Raw genomic sequence first — 21,230 nt, 5'->3', positions numbered from 1 at the left:
CAGTAAAAAACATGCCATATACAGTGTCCTCCACTAATATTGGCACCATTGGGAAATATGAGCTAAGGCGGCTGTGAAAATAAATCTGCATTGTTTATCCTTTTGATCTTTCAATCAAAAAATTCACAAAATTCTAACCCATCATTGGGGTGAATTTCTCATTGTGAAATAAATGCTTTCTCTAGTTCATGTTGGCCACAATTATTGGCACCCAATTATTGCAACGTCCTTTTCCCAAGGTAACAGCTCTGCGTTTTCTCTTATAATGCCTGAAGAGTTTGGAGAACACCTGATAAGAGATCAAATACCATTTTCTTCATACAGAATCTCTCCAGATGATTCAGATTCACTGCTTTATGATGGTGCTTCTTCTCTTCAGTTCACCCCACACATTTTCTATAGGGTTCAGGTCAGAGGACTGGGACGGCCATGGTAAAAGATTCATTTTGTACTCAGTGACCAATTTTTGTGTTGATTATGATGTTTGTTTTGGATTATTGTCCTGCTGGCAGATCAAACCACGGCCCATTATAAGATTTCTAACAGAGGCAGTCAGGTTTAGTTTTTGTATCTGTTGGTATTTGATTGAATCCATGATGCCATGCATCTGAACAAGATGTCTAGGACCTCCGGCAGAAAAACAGGTTTGTGCAAGGAGAATTTTTCGTGAAACTCTCCCAACCAACACGTGCTGATGTAGGGGCTGTTTGATTTTTTTTTTAAGGTTTCTGACCCCAAGACTCATCTAATCTCTACAATTCTCCAGCTGTGATCCTTGGAGAGTCTTTGGCAACTCTAGCTCTCCTCCTCACCGTGCATTAGGACGATATAGACACACGTCCTCTTCCAGGCAGATTTGTAACATCTTTAGTTGATTGGAACCTCTTAATTGTTGCCCTGATGGTGGAAATGGGGATTTTCAATGCTTTAACTCTTTTCTTCCTGCCACTTTTTTTTTGTTTTGTGATGCTCAACAGTCTTGTTCTGCACATCAGAACTATATTCTTTGGTTTTACTCCTTGTGATGGATGATTAAGGGAATTTGGCCTTCCTCATATTTATAATCCTGTGGAACAGGATATCATGGCTGGACAATTTCATGCTCCTAGTCACCCTGGTGTGCTAATTTTTTTTTAAATATGAATGGGAATATACCTGAGATATTTGTGAGATAAATTTGATATTTTACTCATAAAAATTTCTAGGGGGTGCCAGTAATTGTGGCCAACATGCATTGGAGAAAACATTTATTTCATCATGAGATTTTCTCCCCACTTTCAATTGTTTTACTTCAATGAAAGGTGAGAATTTTTGTTAATTTTTTGAATGAAAGATAAATCAGATCAATGATGCAGATTTATCTTCACAGCCGCCTTTGCTCATATTTACCAAGGGTGCCAATATTAGTGGAGGCTGTATGTATGGTTTCACTGTATGGTGAAAACATGTTAAGTGGTTAACGTTAAGTTGCTTTGCCATATATGGTGAAAAACTGTAAATGTTTCAAGATTGCATTATATGTAATGTTATTGTAAAATACTGTCACACATGTAATTTATGGTGAAAATAGCACAAGGACATTCCCAGAAGTTCCTGTGTGACACATCACATATGGTTATATTTAAATAGTTTTGTTTCTGATTATTTTTCTTATGCGTAATTCTGTTATTTATTGTAGCATCATGTGTGTTACCCAGATGTTGTATTGTGTTTATGACCCTGTGCTCCTTCTGTACAAGAATATTTGCTATGTTTTATGGACAGGCAACTTATGATAAGCTCATCATGTGTCTTTCTATTGTGTCACCTGTATTATGGTAGTTATCAGTACATTTTAAGATACACAGGAGATTTTAATAATATTTTTATAGTGAAAGTTTTAGTAACCTTTCTGATTCTATGAGAGCGGGGAAGTCCACACCACAGCTATGACATTGACACAGAGGAACGATATCGTTGGAATTGATAAAAACATTGACAGCCAATCAGAATCCACCATGCCTTAAACAGCAGTGCACGCTTACAATAAACAGAACCATTGGTGTGGATGCTAATATAGTTATCTTTATAGTTATAGTTCCTGTCATCGTTTGCTCACCCTCATGCCATTGTAAATCTGTATGATTTTTCTAGAGATATTTTGAATAACATTGGACAAAACAAAACATATATTTAAAGTCTTAACATGAGGGTAAGTGTAATTGTGATTTTAAAGTCTCCTCATTGTTGTCATGAGGTGTCATTTGTAGTTTTTCTTTCCTATGGGTTTATTGTTTACCCAAAACACCTTTCCATGACTCCTGCATCAGTTTCCTGTGGTCACTGTTGTCTACAACCTGCCCGCCCCCTGACAAAACCCCTTCCTTCTTCCTTCTGAGAATTCTCATGAGTGGGTAAACCAACAGCGTGAGTCAGTGCTTCAATCAGCACAATGCGGCTAAAACAGTCTGCGAGCAACAACCTTCCAACATCATATTTAGTTCTCACTCACTGTCCTTTTACGCAAAACACGCGACCACATCGTTTTTGTTTCCAGCAGGATTTGAGTCCAAGCTTTTGCAGTTGGCCGCTCACACAGAGTGTTTATGCGGCTTGTATATCGAGTGCATGACGGCTGTCTAATGCTATTCCAGCCATGATAATAAGGAGGGAGCGGGCTATATTTATCAAGTGGGGGAGTGTCCATCACTACAGCAGAGCTTAGCGCAGGTTGTGGCCACAGAGGGGTTCATATGGGCCTCATAGCAAGTCTTAGAGTTTGTGTTTTTTCCCACCAGACATTATTCCAGTAATTACAGTCTGAGGTTTACACATCTAATTATTTTAAGTCTTTGATTGTTCGTGGGTGTTTACAGTAAATTCTCATATGTGGGTTTATATATGTGTGTGAGTGGTGGCAGATTTATGCTATGCAGGATGTGTGTGTTATTTAGGCCTCTGCTAATGGCCTAGTGCTAATAGGCTGGTGGTATTTTGAAAACAAGTAAAACTTTTTCTGCACTCTGTCTCCCAAGATTGTCACTCCGCTGTCAGGCAGTAAATTCTGTGTGGTTTCTATCTGCACCATATATATATATATACACTGTATATATATATATATATATATATATATATATATATATATATAAATCATATGTTCTTGTGCAAAACTGCTAGGACATTGCTATGTGGTTTTTAAGGTAATCTGTTTTTTTGTATGTTGCAATGCAGTTCTGTGTGGTTTTGCATGGTTGCTTACCGGCTCAAAAGAGCCTCTCGCACTCATGCAAAAGCTGATTTAATCCAGGTTTGTTTTTATGGCATTCTGGTTTGGCTTTGGTTCCTCATTCACTGTGAGACTACTTATTTTATTTTTATTTTTTGTCCTTGCGTCATCCAAAAACTTGACTACTATAAATTACTTTAGGCCACTAACCCTTAGCCGTTAAAGGGATAGTTCACCTTCAGTTGCTGGTTCCCATTGACGTCATAGTATGGGGAAAAAAACACTATGCAAGTCAATGGGGACCAACTGAAAGTCATTGTGTAAAACAATAAAATATTCTTGAAGAGAGAGTTTGTGAACTTCAGGAGTCTTTGAATGCTCAATAAATCCCTCTCACAACCTCGACAGGGGTCCCATTAATAATACAAATGTCACTCCTTCTACAACCACAAGCCCACTAGCAGTGACCACAAATACTCTTTGCCTTTACAAATGCTGAGAGCTGGGGGGTTTGCACCCATCTGACAGGTGTTGAAACTAGATGTCATCACCCGTCACAGCCCATAGACACCCTGACTGCCAGCACAATCAGGTCATAGTGGCACCTCAGGAGACAGAATGCCCGAATTTACCTTTGAGACTTGGACAGACTCACCCATTGTCTGGCTAAACCATGCACAGAAAAAAAAACAATTAATTGCAAATTTGCAATAAACTAGTATAATAAATGCATTTGGATACAATTATACCCAAAGTTATATTCGTATAGCATTTACTTGTGATCTTTCATTACTCATGAATTGAACTTTGGTTCTACTAACGGCATGAATTTGAGACGGAACTATCTGATTATCTCACCAATGAATGACACATGAAACCTGTTTGTAAGAATCATTATGCCTGCAATCCCGTTTGGTGCCACTAGAGGTGCAGAAACACACTTGAGCTTTAAAATGTGCTTTAAAACAACAAGATGATCTCAATGAACCAGCACGCTCGTGTTTGAAAACACCAAGAAGAAACATTCTGTCCAGTGCATTTCGGTGGCAACACGTCTCCAAAAAGTATAGCTGTATTTATATCGCATCACATTTTAGTTGGGGGTATGAAGGAATGGTTGCGTGGCTTTCAGATCTGGAATGACATGATGGGTTGTGATTGATGGTGTAAGTCACACATGAATCTCCTTCCTCGGGCTAAAGTAAACTCTTGGGAGTCATTACAATGATGAGAGTATGAAACCCTCTGTCACTGTGCCAGGCAGTTGCTGCTAAATCCAGTTTTGGAAGGAACGAGGCTTTTGTTTTGCAGAGTTACAGACTGTAACACAGGCAAGCGTCACTAATATAGTTGCTCAAGTGTATTGCCCTCTGTCACTGTGCCAGGCAGTTGCTGCTAAATCCAGTTTTGGAAGGAACGAGGCTTTCGTTTTGCAGAGTTACAGACTGTAACACAGGCAAGCGTCACTAATATAGTTGCTCAAGTGTATTATTTGATATTTGGTTTGTTTTATATTCCTAACCATGGCAAACACCACTAATAAATTAAAATAACAGTGCTGGAAAACAGCGAAAGAATGTTCTCCACTGCATTACACAAAATGAAATATGTTGTCACAGTAAAACCATGTCTAAACCTCCCTTCTAGAAAAGTCTGATGAGCCACAATCTAACCAAAGTAACTGTACTTTCTGTATTTTCCCATTCTTTTATATGTGGGGCAGTGTGTTCTACGGTTAGTACTTCTATTTGCTTCTGGATAAACATCCCTGCCTGCCACAGTACTGTCAAATAACGATATGATCACAGAGCACTAATCTAAAACTTGGTGGAGTCACATCCAAGGTGCTGTATTTTCCACAACAGCATTGCAGTAGCTTAATCATTTCAGGAACTGTTTATTGAGAAAATCCAACACGCAACCTGAAAATAATAGCTGTATAAGAAACCAGACTCATTTTGGGCTTTGTGGAAATTCTGGACAGCATTCCAGAGTTGTGAGAGCGTCGCAAAGCTCAGGGAGCACCCAGCATGCCTAGGCAGATCCTTACCTCCACCCAAGCCATAATGATGAACACTGAGCTCCTTCATACCAGTTCCCTTAACAACTGATGCTAGCAGGTGGGATTGTAAAAACAAAAATTTGATCTTTCAGATTTTCATATCTAAATGAGCATACATTTGTGTGGTCAGAATAGGGGTTGAAGTCTAAGTTTGTGTCCCACAGGTTGTAGGTTCAAACCCCAGAGGTTAGTGAGCTACCATCATTGTGTCCCTAAGCAATGTAGTACTTAAATGGATAGTCAGACCAAAAAATATCTTAAGGGTGTGTTCACACTTGTAGTTCAGTTCACTTTGTTCTTTTTGAAGAAAATGATACATTTAGTCCTGGTTTGTGTAGCATTAACACCGTCATTCTCAAAACTCAGTCTAAAGATGCGGACACAAACTGATTGGACAGCCTCAGCAAATGAACTTACCAAACATCTAAAACAATGCTGGGCTAAATACACTCTTTGTAAGTGTGTACATACGGTGGTATTTTTACCAGCTGATAACTCGTATAGTAGAGCTTATAAAATATGTAAAGGAGTTAAAACAGAACTAGGAATTCCTTCATTGCACACAAAAACAACGATCTGCTACAAGGAAATGGCATTTTGATGCCTGTCCCAAACTGTATTGGTTTTTGGTTTGTTTATTTGTATTTGGTCTGTGTTGCAGAGTCTCTTTTCAGTGGGTTTTGGTCCACTTGTTTGGTGCACACCATGGTTTGTGTCGTGAACACACACTGAAGACTGACATGGAAGAGAAGGAATTGTTGAATAAAGTTGTTATTTTTGTTTTCTTTGCACACAAGAAGTATTCTTGAACGAATTTCAAGCATTCTCAAACATTTTTGAACAATTACAAGTTGTTGTTTTTTTATTAGCTAGTAAACTAGTAAAACTACACATTCTGAACAATTATAGTTTTAAGCAGTTTATTAGTAGTCAGTATGCTACACTCTAAGAAAAAAATTCACAGGTTTTTACCTACATTTTAAATTATGCATTGTATGTTGTGTTTTCGGGTTACAGGGTTATAATGGATAATGGATAACAGATAATGTCCTGGAAAAATACTAGTACCTTTTCCCTTTTACTAGATATTTTTCTTACAGTGTACTAACAGATCAACAATCGCAGATACAAGCTACTAACAAGGTATATCATAAATGAACAATTATTAAATTATTATTATTTTCAAATTGAACAAATGCAAATAGCAATAACTTAATTCACGTGATGTTGTGTACTGTGAAATTTAGATGGAAAATGTGTGCCTTTGTGTGAAAAGTTGCTAAAAGTAGCCAAATAAAATTTTAAAATAGCTTGATTTGTTGCTAGGTGCTTTTAGAAGAAAAAGTTGCTAGGGTAGTCTGAAAAGTTGCTAAATTTAGCAACAAAATTGCTAAGTTGGCAACACTGCAGAAACCAATTCTGTTTGGCATAAATTATGTCAAATGTTGCCTAATGCTTCTAAAGCCACTATATTTAATGCTGTTTTACCGTTTTTTGGTAAAGGGCGTTTGACCTTCTTTGCATGTTCTCTTTCTAAACACTGGGTCGGTACTTCTGCATGTAGGACGATTTTGAAGTTGGAGGAGAAAATGAGATGGGAGTTTTTCGACATACCCTAACTGTCTTGAACCGGAAAAAAAAGTTCACGCAGAGCTAGACAAGATGAGTGTTTGAGGTTAAAAAGTATATAAATTGTAATTTTGTTTTAGAAAATAACCGATCATTTTGCTAGATAAGACCCTTCTTCTTCGGCTGGGATCGTTTAGAGCCGTTTGAAGCTGCATTTAAACTGCATTTTGGAAGTTCAAACTCGCGGGTACCATATAAGTCCATTATATGGAGAGAAATCCTGAAATGTTTTCCTCAAAAAACATAATTTCTTTACGACTGAAGAAAGAAAGACATGAACTTCTTGGATGACAAGAGGGTGAGTACATTATCTGTACATTTTTGTTCTGGAAGTGAACTACTCCTTTAAGATTTGAGGGAAGATCATCTGCAAAGATTCTCCTTTTGTGTGTATCATTTAAAAATTTATTTTTTAAATGATATTTCTAAGTATCTATAACAACTTGCAACTTAACAGCCATGGCCATTTTATATAAAAGAAAAGCCTTAACTTTGTATAAAATTTCTATTTCGCATCCTATAGAAAGTAGCAGCATACAATGACATGAGGGCGAGTAACAGAATGATGACAGAATTTTTATTTTGGGTGAAGTAGGCTATCCCTTTAAGATTGTGCTTGTCACTTTGGATAAAAATAAATGCTTGCTAAATAAAGAATAATAATGTCATGTCATACGTGATGTAACCTCTGCATTTGACATTAGCACACATTTCATTTTCTTGGTTGAAACTAAGCTGTCAGCAAAGGAAAAAATAGACTGTCAAGGGACATGCTCTATTGTGTGTTTTGGCTCTCAATAACCATTTTTAAGAAACTCTAAAATGCAGCACTTGCTAGAAGGATCTTGCTGCAAGCCCTGATATGGTGTTGTGGGATTTCACAGGCCATATTGTGTGAAGGTCAGGAAACTCTGTGAAGCATTGATACAGTACACTGGCCTGGCTTTCCTCAGTATGGACAGCTGCTCTTGATGACAAGATGGCAGGGTAAGCCACACTGAGGTCTTTACTTTGGGTTGTGGCCTTTTTTCTTTTTTTTTACGCAATATGCACACTGTGTAAGCTTACAGCACGTTATAATAAATTCAGGATTGTCATTTGCCGGCAGCAAATGGAAAGTTTGGAGCGGAGGTTAAAGTCCAATTGTTCTGGGAAACTAAGAGCAACAGAAACAACATGCCTAAACAAAACCGTATGTTTTGCTATCAGTCATTAGGGTGTCATCACGATAAACCAGAAGGAAACCTCTTTTATGACAGAAACCTGATGACAATTTTGCCAGACAGATGTTACAGCAGTCGGATGATGTGGGTGGATCTCGCAAAATCATGTCCAAGTCACATTTCATGTCAAAATCAAAATCAAAAATTGCATGAAGAATATAAAACCATGAGGATTGCACTGTAGCATTGTTTGAAGGAAAATTAAGAACATTTCCATCCAAATTCTGGTAACATTAGTGGCAGCTGTGATTAAAATAATAATTATAAGCATTACATTTACAAAGATATTTTTGCAATACTTTGCTGAAAATTTGGAGGGAAATGTGCTGATTTAAAAGAAATGTTTTAAAAATAGGCATTTTCTTAAAGTAAAATGTTTCTTTAATTTCTTTTAATTTTGGAAGTGAAATATGACTAGGGAATTTTCTTGACAGGTTTTCTAAAATTAACTCTTATAGATAAACACACAAACACTCCCAGACTTCCTAATAAAGATTAACTTCCCACACGAAAGCTCCTGAAGCTCAATTTCACCTTTGTACACTGGTTAACATTAACAAACCTCAAGTATGACCTTCATTCTTTAACTGTTGTAAATATTTGACACCTTGTGAAAGAACACAGTTCACCGACAGGTTTTGTGTTAGCTTAGTAAAGAACAATTCACTCTGTCATGACAAGCATCCAGTGAGGCCAGAGTGGGCCTCAGTAAACAAAGGAAACATGATAACTGTGCCTTGGGTGTTCAGGGATTTTCTTGGCTTCTTTTGCTTGAACACCCCTGATGAAAAAGCCCTCCATTGAGACTACTAGCATTGAGAGTCACAGCATTTGTCATGGCTCAGCTTTGTAATAAAAGCTCTCACCGGAAGGTTTCATATTAGATAAAGATCTGATAAAGAATGTAGCCCGTGGCAACAGATTACACACTACTGTCTTAGCTTGTAGGTGGCATTCTTAAGCGTTCTTCAGGTATGACCTGCAGGGAATCCAAATGCGTCATATAAACCATGTTCCATTCCCAACAACAACAGCTATGGTTTCTGTTTGTATGTACAAACAGTTAATTTACTCATTACGATTTTTTTTCCCAAAACACTGAATCAAAGCAATGTACACACTGTCAGTGTTTGGGACTGACAACCACATTTACAGGTGTGAGTTCACACAGCAGCTTATGATAGCGGCTCATAGCCTACTGCAGTGGACATCAAGCCCATATTCTGTTGACTTTAACCATAGCGACAGTGACTAAAGTAATATGGCAACATCCATAAAACTGGAAACTCTTGTCACATTTGAAGAAACGAAAGCCCAGTCGAGATGAGACTTTCCATCAGATCTAAATTAACTGTCGTGTTTATAGTTTATATAGGGGGGTTCCACCGGTAAAATCGCCTTCCGGGGAGTAAAATACACAGGTTTTTTTGGCTTGTTTCCGCTGGTAAAATTCACATTCCAGGGGCTAAATATCACGTTACTGAGGTTGCAACAACCCGTGGCAAAAGTGTTAAAGTAGCCCAGTTTCACAGGAAAACCATGGACCTGGCAACACTGCACAAAAATGATGGGAGTGGCTCGGATGGAAGATAGACAGAATTTACGTGACTGACAACCGCATAACCAAACTCACCCTCATAGCCTATATTTCAGGTCTGACAACCGTATTTTCAGACAAGTGCTACAGTGTGAAAGGAACCATACTACATAGGTAGGCTACTGGACATTTCGAGACTCACATCAGTAATTAAAGGGATAGTTGTCCCAAAAATGTAAATGATGTCCAACCAAACAGCTGCTGGCATTGACTTCAATAGTAGGCTATTTTATTTCCCTCATACTATGGATGTCAATGGCTACCATTCTTCAAAATATCTTCTTTTGTGTTTTTCTGAGTGAGTCATTGATTTGTTCATTAAACTGATTCGTGATTCGTTTGCTTTGATTTCAACGAAAACAACGTATCTGCGTGACACAGCTGACACAGAACAGCACAGGCTGTTTAAGTTAAGTGGATACTCTCCAAAATGGCTCTAGGGTGACGCAGAGGAGACGAATTGTTTAATAAAGTTGTTATTTCTGTTTTCTTTGCATACAAAACTTATTCTTGTAGCTTCGTAAAATTAAGGTTGAACCCCTGATGTCACATGGATTATTTTACCGATCTCCTTGCTATGTTTCTGAACCTTGATCGTGGTAATTACATTGCTGTCTATGGGAGGGTCAGAGAGCTCTCAGAATTCATCAAAAATATCTTCATTTGTGTTCCGAAGATGAACGAAGATCTTACGGGTTTGGAGCGACATGAGGGTGAGTAATTAAGCTCCTGAGACCCTGTGACCTCATATGAGGACATTATATTTTGGTGTATTTCTCTGAGACTCTACATGCCACAGTTTTAAGTCTGGCTATCCTGTACAGAGCACATTCAGGGCTTTTCAGAGATACTAAATGTTTGGATGTTTCACTATGACCACTCCCTCTCCTTGGTCTTCAAATATGTCTGATATTAATTTAGTGACACTCTTATGGAAATATGATAATATTTTGTAATTATCATTTAAATCTGTCTAATTTTTAAACTGTCTGTCATAAATCAACATCTCAGGAAAATGTTATGGGGATTCAAATCGAAATATGACTTTCTGTTATGAAACAGGATGTTGATTTCATACATGTCCTCATATGAGGACACTGGAACTAAAAGCATGTTTATTAGCATTTTGGGAGACATAACAAATGAATAGGGAAAGAAATTATGTTTCAATAGTCTATGAAATATTATATATTATTATGAAAATCATGTCAAATATTACTCCCATTATTACACTTCTTTTTTTATTACATGTTGCCCCAAAAACACATTAATATGCAAATTAGATTTAGTTTATAGATACATTGTATATAATGAGAAAGCCCGTTTATGGCCATTTTACACACATTTTGCTGAAAGAAAAATGGTATATCAAAGCACTCTGTTATAACATAGTTGAGAATCATCTTTATACAAAGTTTGGTAAAAAAAAAAAAAAATCCTGAAAACTACAAATTTATTGGTGATTTAAAATATCTATTGTTTTTGCCTATGCATGTTCATTCATGTCTTTTTAAAAAAAAAATTATTGAGTCCCGATGTCCTCTACCGAGGACACAGCATAACTTATGAACGAAATATCATTAAAAATTAAAATTTTAAAATGCTCTAAACAATGTAAAGACATGAAAAAAACTGTTTTTCCTTAAAATATTTTCTCAGGTCTTAAGAGGTTAATGACAGAATTTTCATTTTTGGGTGAAGTATCCCTTTAAAGGTTAAACTAGTAACTGCTAGGAACAGCACATCTTATCTGAGTCTGGCCTTGAATGTTCTTACAATTTTCATCAGTTTTTTTTTCTAAAGTTATTTATAGAAAACCCAGAAGTGGAAGAACCCTGCCTCAAAAGAAAACACCCAAGAATAGATCCCACAAGGAGAAGAAAGATAGCATAAGCTGCTGGTGAATGGAAATGGGAAACAATTGCTCCCATTTCCAAAAAAAAAAAAAAAAGGCTGATTTTAGGCTGCACTTTGTCAGAGCTACTTGTTGACAGTGTTTGTTGAATGGTGAAAGGAGACTTCAAAGTTTGTGTGCCTTGAAAACAGCTTTTTGTATTTTTCTTCCTGCGTTCCATTTGTATTGTTAAGGTTGTTTTTTTGTTTTTTCTCAGTGCCAAGATTTAGATTTTAATGACTGTTTTTAACCCTCTCCTGACCCTTAGAATAAAATGGACAATTTTCTGCTGCTGTGCCTAGACTTCTCCAAAAATGGATTGATTGATTAACTGATTGACTGCAAATTATGCATTACATCTGACAGAAAAAAGAAATATGCACTGAAATGTTCTGCACAAACCATTAAAATAATGAAATGGAAACTGAAACTGGAATCCTGTTAAAAATAATGTCGGTTTCTATCATTTTGGGAGACTTTCCCATGTGGCTTTAAGGTTAATAGTATCTATTCAAATGCTTTTTTTCCTCACTGTGACTAGGCGGGCCATGTTTCTGAATACTGAATAGGCGTTGTTGGTGTGTAAATGTAAATTTTTCATGTATTTGACGTTTGTAATCCAATGATTTCAGCGTGAGCCATTTTTGTAGCTTAGTTTCACTTAACCTGCTAACCTGCACCCCCCATTTTGGGACTCACAGCTGAAAATGACCTCCCTAACTTCAGTGTGCTACTTAATATCCGTTTTTAAAATGGTGAGGAACTTTTTATAGCATGTTTTCATAGTTTCATCTCAAAAGATTAGGGAATTTTTTATGTTGCATGATCTGACACCTTTAACCTGACACTGAAAAAAGAGAAGTGAAACAAAAAAAAGCCAAATATGCAGTTTAATAGTCAATATACAGAAATACACTACTGTTCAAATGTTGTTGGGTTTTTTTTACTTGTAAGGCTGCATTTATTTAAAAAAACTGTAAAATTGTGAGAAATGATAACAGTTTAAAATAACTTTTTATTTGAATATTTTTAAATAAAATATTTACTCCTGTGATGTCAAAGCTGAATTTTCATCACTCCAGTCTTTGGTGTCACATGATCCTTCAGAAATTATTCGAATATGCTGATTTGCTGCTCAAGAAACATTTCTTATTATCGATGCTGAAAACAGTTGTGCTGCTTAACATTTTTGAGTCTTTACTAAATAAATGTATTAATGTCTTTCCAAAAAAAGAAGACATACTGACAATAAGAGCTCTCTTTGACTTTGTGTCAATTGACCAATCAGAATCAAATATTGCAGAGAATGTTTCATAACATTTCATATTACAATATCAAGGAAGGGCATCTACACAGGATCCACCTTGTATTCTTGTTACAGGCCAGTTGGCATGAGAAGCAGAATAAAACAAAAGCCTCTTCTTAGTTTCTGTCACCATCCCATAATATCAGTCCAGCCTACACAAGGAATGCAGGGGAATGACCCGAATGTTAGCAGGGAACATACTCATTCCTTTAATCTCCATTGGGTTTCTTTATGAGCCAGAGAGTAAGAGAGACTCAACATCAACCTCAGCAGATGTGTGATTTATGCCCACAGATCCACCTGCACAATGTTTAATCACCAGCTATAATGACTAGCTATAAAAGTCTGTCTTTGTTTTCTGTTCCATGTTCTCTTTCCTGCTTTCAGTACAGCTTTATTAGTAGGGGAATATTGGTTTTACAGCAAGCCCCTCCTTTTGCAGGTGGTCTGGAAACTGTCCTCAATGTTTCAGTCATTTTTGTTCATATACCGATTCAAAAATCAACAAGAAATCAAATCTGATTTACTTTTTAATGCACATTATTGGTTTTATTAACTAAATATTTCCTATCCTACATAGTTTTTGACACGGTGTGGCTGTGCCAGGGAACAGGCAGGATAACGAGGATGCAGGATACAAGAACACTTTAATGAATACACGATAGGAGCACACGCACGGGGTAACATTCACATTGACAATAACCGACAAACTAGACTACAAGAGGCAGGAACTAATATAGGGCAGATAACGAGGGGCAGACAGGTGAGCACAATAGGGTGATTAACTGATAATGAGGACAGGAACAACCAAATAAGGACACAGAGGGAGGAACCATAATGGACAGTCCACAGGGGTGTGACAGATCGCCCCCCTCCCGGAAGGCGCGACCGGGAAGGGTGGATCCGGGAACCATGGCGGAGCAGAGGACACGGGAGGCCACGGCGGAGCAGGATACTCGGGAGGCCACGGCGGAGCAGGATACTCGGGAGGCCACGGCGGAGCAGGATACTCGGGAGGCCACGGCGGAGCAGGATACTCGGGAGGCCACGGCGGAGCAGGATACTCGGGAGGCCACGGCGGAGCAGGATACTCGGGAGGCCACGGCGGAGCAGGATACTCGGGAGGCCACGGCGGAGCAGGATACTCGGGAGGCCACGGCGGAGCAGTCACGGGAGGCCACGGCGGAGCAGTCACGGGAGCGAGCTCTGGGGCTGGAGCCGACACGTGAGAGGGCTCAGGAGCTGGGGCTCTTCCTGGGCTTAACTGGGGATCCGGGGCTCTTCCTGGGCTCGACCGGGGATCCGGAGCCCCTCCTGGGCTCGACCGGGGAGCCGGAGCCCCTCCTGGGCTCGACCGGGGAGCCGGAGCCCCTCCTGGGCTCGACTGGGGAGCCGGAGCCCTCCGTGGGCTAAACTCGGGAACAGGAGCCCTCCGTGAGCTTAACTCGGGAACAGCCCGCACTTCTGGGCTGAGGACAGAGACGGTGCTGGGATGAGATGGGTAACCGGAACGTTTGGATGGGTATGTGGAGGGTCCGGGCGAGGGGTGAGCTGGTGAGGCGGGGGGGTTTTCGGGAGGGACTGGATGATCGCTCCCAACTTCTTCTACCTCCAGATTAACTCCATTTAGATACAGGACCTGATTAACCAGCTCGATCAGGGGAAAGCTATACGTGGGAAGATCACCGCCGATTACGTCATCATCCAGCCCCAGCCGAAAACCGACCCCGAGGACAGAATCGAACCAGCTCACCTGGTGAGAGAGCTCTAGGAAATCCGCCACATACCTCTCCAAATCCCGACCACCCTGCCGCAGACACCAAAGCCTGTCTTCAGCCGTTGACATCTTGTTTTGAGGTCGGTTATTCTGTCACGGTGTGGCTGTGCCAGGGAACAGGCAGGACAACGAGGATGCAGGATACAAGAACACTTTAATGAATACACGATAGGAGCACACGCACAGGGTAACATTCACATTGACATAGACAATAACCAACAGAGTAGACTACAAGAGGCAGGAACTAATATAGGGCAGATAACGAGGGGCAGACAGGTGAGCACAATAGGGTGATTAACTGGGAATGAGGACAGGAACAACCAAATAAGGACACGGAGGAACCATAATGGACAGTCCACAGGGGTGTGACAGATTTTTTCATTGTTTTCTGTTGAATATACTGTTTAACTCTTAAACACATTATATAATGTCAATAAAATGGGTTTTGAATGCTATTTTAAAGTTTAATATCTTTATATTCACGTAGAACATGAACTAGACCCCATAAAAATTATCAAACGGACACTTTTTATTTTTTAATGCACATTCTTGAGGTTATAGACATATTACTTCCCATCCTGTATTGTTTTCTGCATTTTCTTCTCATTTAATATCCTGTTTAAGTTTTAAACACATATGATAAAAAATTAAATGTCTTCAGATTAGTTTAGAAGCTTGTTTCCAAAAAAAAAATCTGACTTTTTATTGCAAAAATATGAGTTTATATCTTGCCATTCTGAGTTTACAGTATATCTCAAAATGTTGACTATTTCCTTAGAATTGCAAGAAAAAAAGTCAGAATTGTGAGAAGCTTGCATTTCTGAGATAAAATGTCAGAATTATTAGATAAAATCACAATTCTCTTTTTATTTTTTTTATTCTGTGGCAGAAACCCAAAAAAGAAAATAGAATTGCAAGGTAAATATTCTAAATTGTGAGATGTAACAAAACATGAAAAAAATGAGAATGAAAAAAAGAACAAAATTCAAAATTTATATCTTGCAATTGTTTTTCTTTCTTTCTTAGAATTGTTAGTAAAAAAAATGAAATAAAAAGTCACAATTACCCTCTTTATTTATTTCTATTCAGTGGTGGAAACAGGCTTCCATAGATTTACGTAGAACATGAATTAGACCCCAGAAACACAGTCACAGACGCAAGTAGATATTTTTGTGGGTCAAGCTGTTGGATAACACACAGGTCCAATATCTGAATATAAACCATGGCACATTCACAGGTCTATGTTTAGAGCTTTTATGATGTGTGGATCACAACTGCGGACCCAGATTTAGAAAGGACGGAGCCTCAACATTTATCTAGTAATGGAGTCAGTGTCAATATTGCCGCTCTAACCATGTTTATTTAGTATTTGCATAGTCAACTGCAGTTTAATTGTTTGTAGCTGTGATTCAGTCGTGTTTCATTCACTGAATGATATTGTCCGTTGACTCACAGAACATACGAGGTCATCAGCGTAACATTTGCCTGATGCCATATATTGTGGTGAGTTTGATTGATGATGGGCCAGACCTGTATAAGCCTACATCATCTCATTGTCCCCGGGGCCACTCATCTGCCTGTCAACCCTGGAAAACACAACAGGGGGGCACCGAGAGGAAGAGGTTTCACATGGAGACACAAAGGCTGGGTGCTCTGACTCACGCTTACACATTCACTGGGGGGGGGGAAATGGCTGAGTAATCAGCGCTCACCGCAGATATTTTTAATGATCTATCAGGTCTAAGTGACTGTTAGCAATAAAGTGTTTTTCATATTTCTATCCAGTCAGCTTTTGAAAGAGTAAGAAGTGTGGAGCACACAGAAAAAAATTACATTTAAGTGCTCTGAGCCAGGCTTTGTTCATGCCTGGAAGAAACGGCAAAACCCTGAGCTGTGACATTAGAGTCGATGACTCTGGGATCTGGGTTTGTGGTCAAATTACGGCTTCCGCTTATTGCAAAGGTCGAAAGTTGAGGGTTCTGGGACTAGAAGGGGTGTTTTACTTACTGTAGAAGTGTATTGTTGTCAATCGTGTTAGGATTTATCTTGTTTTAAGCACGTTTTACTGCAAAACATGACAAAAAACTTATAAAGAAAATGATGCATTGATGTAAAAACAAAAACACATGTCTGTGCTGATCTTTTGAACAGGGTTGGGTGCAGATAAAAAAACCTGGACATTATTCTAATACTACAGGAATGGATCACTCCTTATAAAGCACGATTATGATTCTTGCCATTACTACATCTCTTTGTTGTAAAGCAAATCTTTTACAGCAGAGCAGTGAGCTCACCATATGAAAAATCCCCTCCTAACATTCCTCTGGCCCTGACTACATCTTCCACCTCTCTGTGGCTCGCTGTTCAGAAACCAGACAACACGCAAATTAGAGAGCGAGACTGATTCAGGCTTCTTAAAGGAAAATTCTTGGTTAATACAAGTTAGGCTTCATCAATATTTATGTCATGCTAACAATTACCACAGAAAACAAAGCCAGAGTACCAGAGCTTTTGAAAAAAAAAGCAGTTTTTTTTTTACTTTCACAGTTTCCACAAATATATATGAAGCAGCACAACTGTTTTCAACAACTGATAATAATAAGAACTGTTTCTTTAGCACCGAATCAGATGATTTCTGAAGGATCACGTGACACTAAATACTGTAATGATGCTGAAAATCCCGCTTTGGGTCACAGATATTCATTTTAACAGATATTTTAACAGTATATTTGATCAAATAAATCCAGCCTTGGTGACCGTAAGACACAAAAATTCAAGGATTCATTCATTCACTTGCTTCTCTCAAGACCCTTCGCCGGGATTTTGATTGATGGGGGATCTAACATTTTGTCCGACAAAACAAATCAGACAGGAGAGTAGATTGAAATCAGTGGACTTGAACTTGAAAAATGGTCAGTGCCGTAGCGGACGGGCACCCAGGGCACGCACTAGTGCTACGCCTCTGAAAATGGTGTGTTTTGACACATGATCTTTCCATGATTGAAAAAGATACCTTCTGACGTTCATTCATGTTTATTTTGTGCTATAACTAGTAAAGAGAAAGAGATGATCGGTTCACACGCCACTTGAACTGAGGCGCTACAGCGATCTGTCACGACATGTTAAAGAGGCACAAAACAGTATTTATTGTTTGAATTTCTTACAAAATGAAAAAATTTGAATGCTGAGACTTTGTTTCATACCAAAAGTAACCTGCTCTGTCTTGTCTGTTGGCGCATTGTCAGTTTCCTCTTTACTCAGCGATGTATTTTTCACGTGAGAACATGATGTGTGACGTGAGAGCACCATGGCTTGTTGGATGTAGCAACAGTAACTAAGGAGGCGGGTCTTTGTGAAGGGTCAATTGTCCTTTTTCTTTTAATTTTCTTTCAATTGTTTTGTTGTTTTTACTTTTGCTGCCTGGTCATTCTTTTACATTCTTTTACTAAGAGTTTTTTATGGTTAAGTCCTCAATGGGCCAAATTTACAAAACAGTTAAACAGTATTTCAGCACAAAAACCTGCATCTTATTAATTCCCTCCAGTCAGGTTAAAAAAGCTAATCATTTTGACTCATACTTCGATTTGTTCAACTGAACAAAATATGCTGACATTCATTGTGTACTTGCCCCATTGGCTTCCACTGTCTGTAAGTGCATTTTTTCCCTCTTGTTTTTAGTATATTTTCAGTAGTGAGGTGTGAGTTGCGATCTCTTTTTTGTCATTCAACCATAACCGACACCTGATGTGACATATTCAGAAAGTGTAACCTGGTTAACTATTTAAAATCAGCATGCTCTGCAAAACAGTGGCTCATGGAAGCGTCATTCTGGCCGAAAGGCATGCACGCTTTAGCTTAATTCTGCCCAACCGCATTCGCCGGAAATGGGAGGCTGTGAGGGGGGTGGAGGCTCTTGTTTAAATATGTGAGTCAAGTGCAAGACATTCCTCCCTTCTGACTGAATTCTGCAATGTGGTAAAAAAAAAGCCAATGCTCAACACAAGCCACAGCCCTGGAACACCATCAGATTCCCAACGTTTATTGATAGCATCCACTGAAAAAGCAACTGAATATGTTTGTGCTGGAGCCGGAGCAAAAAAGAGATGGCTTCTTAGTCATTTTGTCCCCTCTCTGCTCCACTCCTCCCAGCGTTATCATATCCTCTCCTCACATTTGACATACAATCCTGCTCGGACCCTCCAGGGGATCTAAATAGACGGGTGAGAATTTAATAACATGATAAAGATACACAAGTGTCTGTCCAGCAGCATGAGGTCACGGTGAAAGAATCTGATGGCAGCTCATGTGGGCCATCAGGACAGAAGATGAAATAGACTGGCTCTCTAGGAGAAAGACAGATGGTGCATCAGACAGTTGATGTTTATGTAGAGATGCACCATGAGACATTAGAAGTGTGACTACTGTAAACATTCAATTCCTACCCAATCCCTAACCATGTGTCCATCTACTCAGACTGCCATGTGCTATGGATAATGCAACTTCATAGTTATATATTATATCAATATTGATTATATAGATATTAAAATAATATAATCTAGAATGTTTAATAATAATAATAATAATATACAATCTATAATTTATTAATAACAATAATAATAAATAATTTTAATAACTACTTATTATTATATTAAGTGGTGTTTGCATTGGTTTTTCAATTGGTTTTCGTTGCTTTTCAAAACCCTTATGCCTGTATATTAACCTATGATATATAATATAATATATATAAATTTAGCATTCCCTCATAATCATTCTTTCTCCTCTAAAAGCAGTTATTTTAAAATAGTTACTCATCTGTCCATTATGGAAGGCCAGTAATATGGAAGCCCATTCCCGCCACTGAATACATTTTTTTATAATATAATATATATAAATTTAGCATTCCCTCATAATCATTCTTTTTCCTCTAAAAGCAGTTATTTTAAAATAGTTACTCATCTGTCCATTATGGAAGGCCAGTAATATGGAAGCCCATTCCCGCCACTGAATACATTTTTTTTAAAAAGGTAACTGCGACTTTTTATCTCACAATTCTGACTTTTATTCTCAGAATTGTAAGATATAAACTCACAATTGCGAGTTATAAAGTCAGAATTGCAAGATATAAAGTCGCGATTTTAAGAAAAAAGTCAGAATCACACGTTTCTATCTCACAGTTGTGAGAAAAACAGTCAGAATTGTGAGATATAAACTCACAATTGTGAGAAATTGCCAAAATTCTGAGAAAAACGTCAGAATTGAGATTTCATAACTCGCAATTCTGACTTTACATCTCGCAATTGCAAGTTTATATCTCACAATTCTGAGAAAGAAATCAGAATTGCTAGATGTAAACTCACAATTTGCGACAAAAAGTCAGAGTTATGAGATAAAAAGTCGCAATTACTTTTTAATTTTTTATTCAGTGTTGAAAACAGGCTTCCATAGTCCTTTGCGATAGAAGATAAAAGTAAATATTCCTGAGCTACAGTTTTTGATAGCCATTTAGAAACGGCTTTTAATCTATCCACTGTAGTGGACAACATGCAAAAAAAGAGGACGTATTTCAGGACGTAGCTCCTTCCATGGTTTATATGGACATGAATGACACCTCAAATTTTGTGGCCACTTAGCAACCACTTAGCAACCTGCTGATGACCACTAAGAACAATATAGCAACACCTTGGCACCCACCACTCACAACGTTTATATTCTTGCTACTACAAATGTAGATTTTTGTGCCAAAATTCTGCAAATGTTCAGGCAGTATTTCTAGATTCCCCTTTGAGCTGTAAATAGTGAACGAGTATCTCTATCAGGCACCTTCAGTGTTGAATCACAATGGCTCTGTCGACACCTCATCCATCAGATCTCGTGTTTCACCGGCGGAGTGACAGTGTGTCCGACTCTGCGGCAGCTGCTCTTCTGCGCTACCAGAGAGTCATTAATACACCACTCACACACACCCTGCTCAACACAGGTGAGTGACTGAAAACAAACACCTAAGACACAACACCTTCTTGAGATATGTATAATGAACCTTTAGCCCAACACATTCTGGTGGCCTAATGAGATCCCCAACTGTCTGTGTGCGCACTTCCATTGTACAATGGAAATGAGCCATTGTTACAGCAGGAAACACCTTGCCCAACAAATGGGTTTTGAGAAAAGGCAAGTTTTTACTGGCAAACAATAAATGTTACTCAACTGGGTCATCTTACTCAACCGGTGGAGATGTCTCAAAGGCAGAGCCACTACAAGAAATGTCTGAGCGTATGTCAAGTCACCTTTATTTATATAGTGCGTTATACATTACAGACTGTTGACTGTCAAAGTAGATTCACAGTAATAAACAGGAAAGTAACAGAATCAGTGATGCTAAATTTATCAAATATGAAAGAAATTTAAATTCCACTGTAAAGCAGCTCTAAAACAATAGTGTCATTATTCAGCTCAAGTCAATTTAGCTAATTCAGTTCAGTTCAATGGCTGTGTAAAGTTCATCGATTATTAAACAAGTTCAATTTAGCTATAAGCATT

Source organism: Sinocyclocheilus grahami, unplaced genomic scaffold (genome assembly GCF_001515645.1).
Source record: "Sinocyclocheilus grahami isolate Dianchi unplaced genomic scaffold, SAMN03320097.WGS_v1.1 scaffold89.1, whole genome shotgun sequence".
Lineage (NCBI taxonomy): Eukaryota > Metazoa > Chordata > Actinopteri > Cypriniformes > Cyprinidae > Sinocyclocheilus > Sinocyclocheilus grahami.
Note: the sequence above shows the minus strand (reverse complement) of the source record.